Source organism: Rhincodon typus, chromosome 10 (assembly GCF_021869965.1).
Source record: "Rhincodon typus isolate 14 chromosome 10, sRhiTyp1.1, whole genome shotgun sequence".
Taxonomy (NCBI): Eukaryota; Metazoa; Chordata; class Chondrichthyes; order Orectolobiformes; family Rhincodontidae; genus Rhincodon; species Rhincodon typus.
Genome location: NC_063341.1, coordinates 74,420,558 through 74,429,485, shown reverse-complemented (window position 1 = coordinate 74,429,485; position 8,928 = coordinate 74,420,558).

Here is an 8,928-nt window from a genome sequence, read left to right as displayed (position 1 = left end):
CCTGATTTACAGCATCCGCAGTTCTTTTGGTTTTTATCCTTTGAAGATATTTTGCAGTGGTAAAACTTGGTGAGAGAGAAACAAAAACTACAGATGCTGGGATCCAAGGTAGACAAGCAGGAGGCTGGGAGAACACAGCAGGCCAGGCAGCATCTGGAGGAAAGGAGCAGTCAACGTTTCGGGTAGTACCCTTCTTCAGGACTCAGGTAATACCCGAAACGTTAACTCTGTTTTCTCCTTCACAGATGCTGACAGACCTGCTGAGCTTTTCCAGCAACTTTGTTTTTGTCTCTTCAAAGAATGCCCGCTTTGAAGAGGCTCTCTGACCCCCCACAGATATAAACTCAATGACTGCTCCTTCCCTCCAGATGCTGCCTGGACAGACTGGGAAGGCTGTTTAATGCTTCCAGGCCAAGGGATCACTCAGGTGATCCTTTTGGATGGTGAGGACTTGCTGCACCTTGATCTTTCTTCTCCAGGTCATGCAGGAGGCAAATGGTGCCTGGTTCACACTGATAACGTCTCTTGACTTATTAAAAGTCACGGCTTACAGAAACCCGATGTGGGAAATAAACTGTTTAGGACTGAGGAGTTTTTAATGTAAGGAAGTGATGGCTCCTTCTTTTCTGGAGTTCCAATAGCTTCTGCCCAAAAATTCAAACCTATGAACAATTTATGTCAAAATTGGCAAAAATTGTCAAGGAAAATTTGTGGAATGCATTGCTGGAGAGGGTAGTGGAGTCGGCCTCATGAGGGGCATTTAAGCGGCTATTAGATAGGCATATGGATGATAGTATAAGGTAGAGGTGGAGGTTAGATAGGCCTTAGGATTAGGGTAAAAGTTCGGCACAACATCGTGGGCTGAAGGGCCTGTACTGTGCTGTACTGTTCTATGTTCTAAAACAGCTGAGGATAAAGCATCAGCTGACAAAGTACTGGGGAGCCCTGTGTACCTCTGGGCAGAGCAGATGTGAAAACTGGAGAAATATCTGGATTTCTCCAGTCTCTACATCTAACTGAGATCCTCGGTATTTGTTCTATTGACTGTCCTGAGCAGTCTCTCTCTCTCGGCCTTTTATATAAAGGATACAGAGTAATATTGGTTGGAGATTTTAATTTCCCCTGTATTGACTGGGCCACCTACAGTGTAAAGGCCCAGATGGGGTGGATTTGTCAAATGTGTCCAAGAAAGTTTCCTAAATCAATATGGAGGGGGCCCTACTCAGGAGGGTGCAACAATGGACCTCCTGTTAGGAAAAGAGGTCAGGCAAGGGATTGAAGTGTCAGTCAGAGAGCACTTTGGGTCCAGTGATGGTAACTCACTTATTTTTAACATAGTTATGGAAAAAGATAGGACAGATCCACAGGTTAAGGTGCCAACTGGAGCAGGGCCAATTGTGTGGCCATTAGGCAGGATTTAGCAGCAGTCGATTGGGTGAGTCTGTTTGAAGGAAAAGGAACCACTGGCAAATGGAAGGCTTTGAGAAGTGTGATATCAAGAGTCCAGGGACAGCATGTCCCTGTTAGGGTGAAGGGAAAAGCTGGCAGTTTTAGGGACCCCTGGCTGACAAGGGATATTGAGGCTCTGGTCAGGAAAAAGAAGGCATACATTGGGTTTAAGCGATCAGGCTCAAGTGAATCCCTAGATAACTATAAAAAGTGTAGGATCACACTTAAGATGGAAATCAGGAGAGCAACACAGGGTATGAGATGTTTCTGGAAGATAAGGTTAAAGATAATCCCAAGAGGTTCCATAGCGATATTAAGAGTAAAAGGGTGGCTAGGGAGAGAATTGGTCCCCTTAAAGATCAGCGTGGCCATTTATGTATGGAGCCATAGGAGATGGGGAAGGATTTTGATGAATATTTCTCCTCAGTGCTTACTGAGGAGAGAATCATGGATGCTAAGGAAATAAGGGAAACAAGTGGGGATGTTTTAGACTGCACACATATTACCAGAGAGGAAGTGTTTGCAGCCTTAAAGCGCATTAAGGTGGATAAATTCCCTGGCTCTGATGAAGTTCATCCTCTGATGTTGTGGGAGGCTAGGGAAGGAATTGCAGAGGACCTTGCAGAGATTTTTGCTTCATCTTGAGCCACTGGTGAAGTTCCAGAAGACTGGAGGGTGGCTAATGTTGTTCTATTGTTTAAGAAAGGGAGCAAAGACAAGCCAGGGAACTACAGGCCAGTGAGCCTGACATCCGTGGTAGGCAAGTTATTGGAGAGGATACTGAAGGACAGGACCAACCAACATTTAGATAGTCAAGGTCTGATTAGGGATAGTCAGCATGGATTTGTGCGCAGGAAGTCATGTCTGACAAATCTTTGAGAGTTTTTTGAACAGGTAACCAGGAGGATAGATGAGGGTAGGGCAGTGGATGTTGTCTATACGGACTTTAGTAAGGCATTTGACAAGGTCCTGCACGGCAGGTTCGTCATGAAGGTTAGATTGCTTGGGATCCAGGGGAGCTAGCTAATTGGATTCAAAATTGCCTCGATGGTAGGAAGCAGAGGGTGATGGTTGAAGGTTGTTTCTTGGACTGGAGGCCTGTGACTAGTGGTGTGCCACAGGGGTCGGGGTTGGGACCTTTGTTATTTGTTATTTACATAAATGATCTGCATGTGAATGTACAAGGCATGATTAGTAAGTTTGCAGATAATACAAAATTAGGAGGTATCATTGATAACAAGGAAGGTTATCAAAAATTTACAGAGGGATCTTGATCAGATGGGGAAGTGGGCTGAGGATTGGCAAATGCAATTCAACACAGATAAGTGTGAGGTATTGCACTTTGGAAAGTCAAACTAAGGTAGGACTTATATAGTAAATGGTAAGGCCATCAACAGAATTGTGGAACAGAGGGACCTAGGAGTACAAGTACATAGTTTGTTGAAAGCAGCGTCACAGGTGGACAGGGTGATGAAGAAGGCATTTAGCATGCTGGCCTTCATCGGTTGAGGCATTGAGTATAGGAGTTGGGACGTTATGTTACAGTTGTATAAGTCATTGGTGAGGCGTACTTGGGGTATTGTGTACAGTTTCGGTCACCCTGTTATAGGAAAGACAAAGTTAAACTGGAAAGTGTGCAAAGAAGATTTATTGGGATGCTGCCCGGACTAATAGGCTTGAGTTATCGGAAGGGTTTAGAGGGATATGGAACAAATGCAGGCAATTGGAATGAGCTGAGTGGGCACCATGGTCAGCATGGACCAGTTTGGGCTGAAGGGCCTGTTTCCATGCTGTATTACTCTATGATATCAGCACATGCTGATAAATTAACAAATTCAACATTCCAGTTCCACAGGTCCACTGTGCCTCCCTCTGTTTCATTAGCCAAAGCAGCCAAAACAGCCCAACGCTCTGGGATATGCATGACAAAGCCCATTCCTTTGCTGGACCTCTTCAGATCTTCAGCCCCGTGTTCCTGCCAATGCATTCAAACGTGCCTTTCTCAATCACATGAACTGAATTCCCTGTGAATGCCAGTTATGCAGCACACCCAACAAACACACTGCTTCCTCGAATGACATCTCCCTGCACAAAACTCACAAGACTCTGGGTAGCTTACCACTGTGTTTGCTCAGGCCTGTGTTCTCTGCTTACATGAATATCAGCACCCAGCTGCATCACTGAGCTCATCACTTTCAAGAAAAAGGTGTCATGTGAGCTGAAAACAAAACCAAATTTAGCTTGCTCAATGAGGCATTTTCGAAAATAACTTTTTTTTTAACCAATTTTGCTGTCAGGATAATGTTGAAGATTCAGTCGATAATCATCGTGGGTCAGGTAGCTGTAATGCCATCAAAAGAATGTGGTTCACACAGTGAAACCAGAAGCTTGGATGGTTTTAGCAGGAGGCAGCAGTTATCAGCGTGGAACATTCAGTCATTAGTGATGTGCCAACAATTACATCTCCCATATTATGAGCAGCTGAGTGGCTTTGCTTCTGTGTTTCAGACATTTCCAGTCAGGAAACTGTTCAACATCGCCAACCTGGGGGACTAGAGCTGGCATTAGCCTGAAGTGTGCTGGTGCAATCTCGACTGAGTCATGGAGAAAAAGAATTTGCATTTGTATAACGCCTTTCGCAAATCTCAAGATGCCTCAGAACACACAGCAGCCAAAGAACTGTTCTTGAAACGCGGTCGCTACTATAACAGCAGGGACCAATTCGCGGACAGTAAGTAGAAACTGAGAGAACTACGGCTGCCGTGAATCAGAAACAAACAGAAACTTCTGGAAAAGCTCAGCGGGTCTGGCAGCATCTGTGGACCGAAATCAGAGTTAACATCGAGTGACCTACCCTGGGCTGAATGGTCCACTTGATTGGCAACCTATCCACCACCCTACACCGTCATCACCCCCCATCCACCACCAGCGGTGAGCACCATCTGTAAGGTTCCTTCAGCAGCTCCTTTCAAACCTGTGACCTTTACCACCCAAAAAGGACAAATGGTTGAGGGGTGTGAGTGGTACACCAAGAAGCAACAGTCTAAGACAACGAATGTTTTCCGCGGTCATGTGCACAGCCAAGAATAAGGTCCTCTGCGGCATTTATGAAGACTTTATAGAGGCATTCTTCAACAGTGGTGCGAGCTATACTGGAGCCAAGCGCATGCAGCCTGATGGCCCCGACAGAAGTAGGAGCTCTGCGAGCGGCAGATGGACGGACGTGTGGAGGACAATCATTGAAGAAACGGATCGGGCTAATTAAATGACAGAATCAGGGAACTCGAAGCAGTCAATAATAAATCAGAAAGTCATCTCCGAGCGTGTCGGCATGGCAACCGGTCGGCCGCTGCCATTAACGCTGCGATCCCGAGCCTGCCCTTGTTGCCATCTCTCACTCATCATTGCAATCTGGTCAGTCCTCGCAAGCAATTTCATCGCAAGCCCAAAGTTCCACTGAGGAAAGAAAGTACAGAACACCAGTGATGGTGTGCATGCCTCTTCCTTTCCTGTTAATTAAGCAGTGTGGGCCTGGTAAATAAGACAGCCCATCTATCTAACTAGCAATCTGTTGATTTGAAACAGTGCAGAACCACTCGACATGCTTACGAAGCTCCCCCCGCACCCCCCAACCGGCTGTGCTCACTGACTTCCTCCACGGTAGTGAATGTGCTGTGCAGTTTTCCTCCCCTTCCATCATCTCTCGAGTCTCATCATGTCCTGGGAATTGCCTCGTTGCTCAACTGTTTGTTTCCAATTAGCTTCTAAAAGCTATCAATCCTGATTGAATCGTATTGGAACCTCTCAATTACCCTTTGACGTCTGCCAGAGAAGATGGAGAGCCTCAAGTAGACAAATGTTTTACTTCAGAACTTGTGTTCGGGGTTTTCTAAGGCAGAGCACATTTTTATAGACCAAACGTGACAATGTCATTCCCTCCCCCGGTGGCATTGTGGGTCAACCCAGAGCAGGTGGACTGCAGCAGTTCAAGAAGGTAGCTCACCCCCCACCCTCTCAAGGGGCAACTAGGGACGGGCAATGAATGATGGCCCAGCCAGGGACACCCATATCCCACAACTGAATAAATAAAAATAAAACTATTTGCACAGATGGTACACACTGCTCAAAGACTTGGCTCTCATATTAAACAGTTCACAGTTCTTACAAAAGTTAGAACGCAGTGATTTAGGCGTGGTCCTGCTATTGGACAACAATAATCCTGACTGCACAGAGAACTACACTGGAAATCAGAGTGTCAGCTAGGAAGTCTATACAAAAGATTCCAGACTGGAGTTTGAATCTGCAAATTCTGACAGAGAGTTAGGAGCGCTCATGAGAAGGCAAGACTTTTGGTTCAGTCTCAGCCTGTAGCACAGGGGCCTTCATGTAATCCCTGGGCCACAGGGAACTGCTGCACTGAAAGTTCACTGTGAGGCTTTTACTTCCATGGAAAGTTAGTTTGGCAAAGGCTATGCAAAATTAAGCAAAGGCATTGCCCTTTTAATAAACAGAAGTGTGCTTGAAACGAGTTTAGAGCCGTCAATAATGGTTGTTAAAATAACCATTTGCCATAAAGGTTAGGCTCATTCTCCAGAGAATTTGCGCAATTATCAAAGGCGTGATGAATCCATACTGTAAAATAAAGCTGACATTTCCTGTTGCTACCAACAATTTTGAAGTCAAAAACCATGTTAGGGCAACAGTGAACTGAGTACTAATTTACAGTTTCTGTGTATGGGAGCTGATGGAGATGCCTTTGAGGCTGCATCAACTGGCAAAGCAAACCCTATACTTGCCCCTGGGCTCCTGATGGAAGCAAGTCCTGGTTCCAACTCCCTGTTGAATTACCGTCCACATTTCTCAGACCAGACTGACAAATAACATTCCCCACTGTGCATGGCAAGAGGCTGTGATATATTAGTGGCAACATTGGGCTTGCCTGTGACATTATGGAATTGGGAGTTGGGGTCAGCCACTTGGTCCTTCGGGAGTAGGTTACGTACAGAAACATAGAAAATAGGAACAAGAGTCGGCCATTCAACCCCTGCTCCACCATTCACACTAATCATCCAACTCAATGGCCTGTTCCTACTTTATCCCTTATCCTTTGATTCTTTTAGCCCGAAGTGATGCCTTCTTGCTCCTTGTGGCCGATTCTGCCCTTGACAAGGCCATTTCTGATCTGCTACCTCAAACCCTGCCTTCTCGTTCTAGCTCCCCCAGCACCACTCCATCCATCCAAGGTATTGTTAGTTCATTTTAAATCTATTGGCCTTTGTTCTGAATATTTACAACGAATGAGCGTCCAGTTCGCTGAGGTAGAAAATTCCGAAAATTCGCAACCGTACGAGTGAACAAATCCCTCTTCATCTCACTCCTAAACACCCAATTCTTCATCTCAAGGCCTTACCCCATGTTACCCCAGGAAACATTTCATAATGTCTTGCTTATCGAGTTCCTCGACAACTGTCCATGTTCCAATTCAATCTTCTGTCCTTCTTTTACAGTGCTCATCTACTTGATAAGTACTGGAGTACATGAGTAGCGGATTCTTACTGCAATCTTGCAACGTACTGGTGAGACCACATCTGAAATATTGTCAACAGTTTTGGTCCCCTTATTTAAGAAAAGATATCATTTCACTGATGGCAGTTCAGAGAAGGTTCACTAGTATGGTTATCTGTATGAAGTGACTGTCTCATCAGCAAAGATTGAACAGGTCAGGACTCTATTCACTGGAGTTTAGAAGATTGAGAGGTAATCTTATTGAAATATTCTTGAGAAGTTTGACAGGGTAAATGCTGAGAGGATGTTTCACCTCATGGGAGAGTCTAGGACCAGAGGGCATATTCTCAGAATAAAGGGGCACAATTTAAGACTGAGGTGAGGAGGAATTTCTTCTCTCAGAGGGTTGTGAGTCTTTAGAACTCTGTTCCTACAGCTGTCTGTGGCAAGGAGTCCCTGTGTATATTTAAGGCTAAGATAGATAGATTCTTCATCAGTCAGAGAAACAAGGGTTACAGAGAAAAAGGCAGGAAAGTGGACGTGAAAAATGTTGGATCGGCCGTGATCCTTTTGAGCGATGGAGCAGGCTTGAAGGGCCGAATGGCCTACACCTGTTCCTATTTCTTATGGTCTCTCCTGATAGGACAATCCCTTCAACCTGCGAACGAGCTGGATGAACCTCTATTGCATACCCTCTACAGAAACTACATCCTTCATGAGATTAAGAGACGAAAACTGCACATGGTATTCTATGCAGCCAATGTTTGTTACTGTCCTTTATATTAGGTAGAGGCAGACATTCTCCACCAGTGAATAGCCTGCTTCTACTGAAGGCATTTCATTGCCTATACTTCCATAGGACCACCTCACTGAGGACGGTGACAATACCTAGCTCTCAGCCATCAAAGAAATAAGTCTTCAAAACAGGGCCTAGGAGAGTGGAAAGAAGAAGTATAGGAACAGGCCATTCAGCCCCTTGCTCCTGTTCTGCCATTTTATTGCATTGTTCGTCTGCATTTTACCTTCATCAACCCATCATATATCCAAAATTCTTTAATGCCATTACCCAATAAGGATTTATCACGCTCAGTTCCGATATTTGTAATAGACCACCCTTCCTTTCCAATTAAGCCTCAGCCTCTTTGTTGAGAACAGTGACTTCTCACTATCCTCTCGACCTGAATGGCCTCACTTTAGTTGTAAAGTCCCTGCTCTGAAATCTTCATATTTGATATTTTTTGTGGGCTTCAATTTGAAGGATTGTTTCCTATTTGAAAAAGGTCCATGAAAGGAGAATGGAACTCTGCCTTCTAATTAGGCATTTCTTAGTAGTCACATGTCTTGTGATAAGTACTTATTTACTGGAGAGTAGCCAGCCTCTCTGGAAGACCATCAGGCTGGAAGTTCTGCTTCGAACATTGTTTGAACCACTGGGTGACCAGCTTGCTGAAGGAAGGGAACTTCCCAGCTCAGCTCTCCAACATCTGGAAAAATATTTGATGTGAATCCAGTGTGAAACCAAATTGTCCTCTTAAGGTCTGTCTGGAAGAATCGTCAATACGTTTTTCTGCTAGCGAAGCTGAGCTTGCAGAGATCTCAGAGATAGCTGCCCAGTTTGGTGACATGGAGTCACAGAGATGTACATCACGGAAACAGACCTTTTGATCCAACTCGTCCATGCCGACCAGATATCCTAAATTAATCTAGTCCCATTTGCCAGTATTTGGCCCACATCCCTCTCAACCCTTCCTATTCATATACCCATCCAGATGCCTTTTAAATGTTGTAATTGTACCAGCCTTCACCACTTGCTCCGGCAGCTCATTCCATACATGCATCAACCTCGTTGTGAAAATGTTGACCCTTAGGTCCCTTTTATCTCTTTCCCAACAAATTCCAACAGCCCTCTACACATGTGCCACTGCTTATCCGTTCTGTCTTCGAGAACGAACCATTGTTGGCTACAAGTGGTAT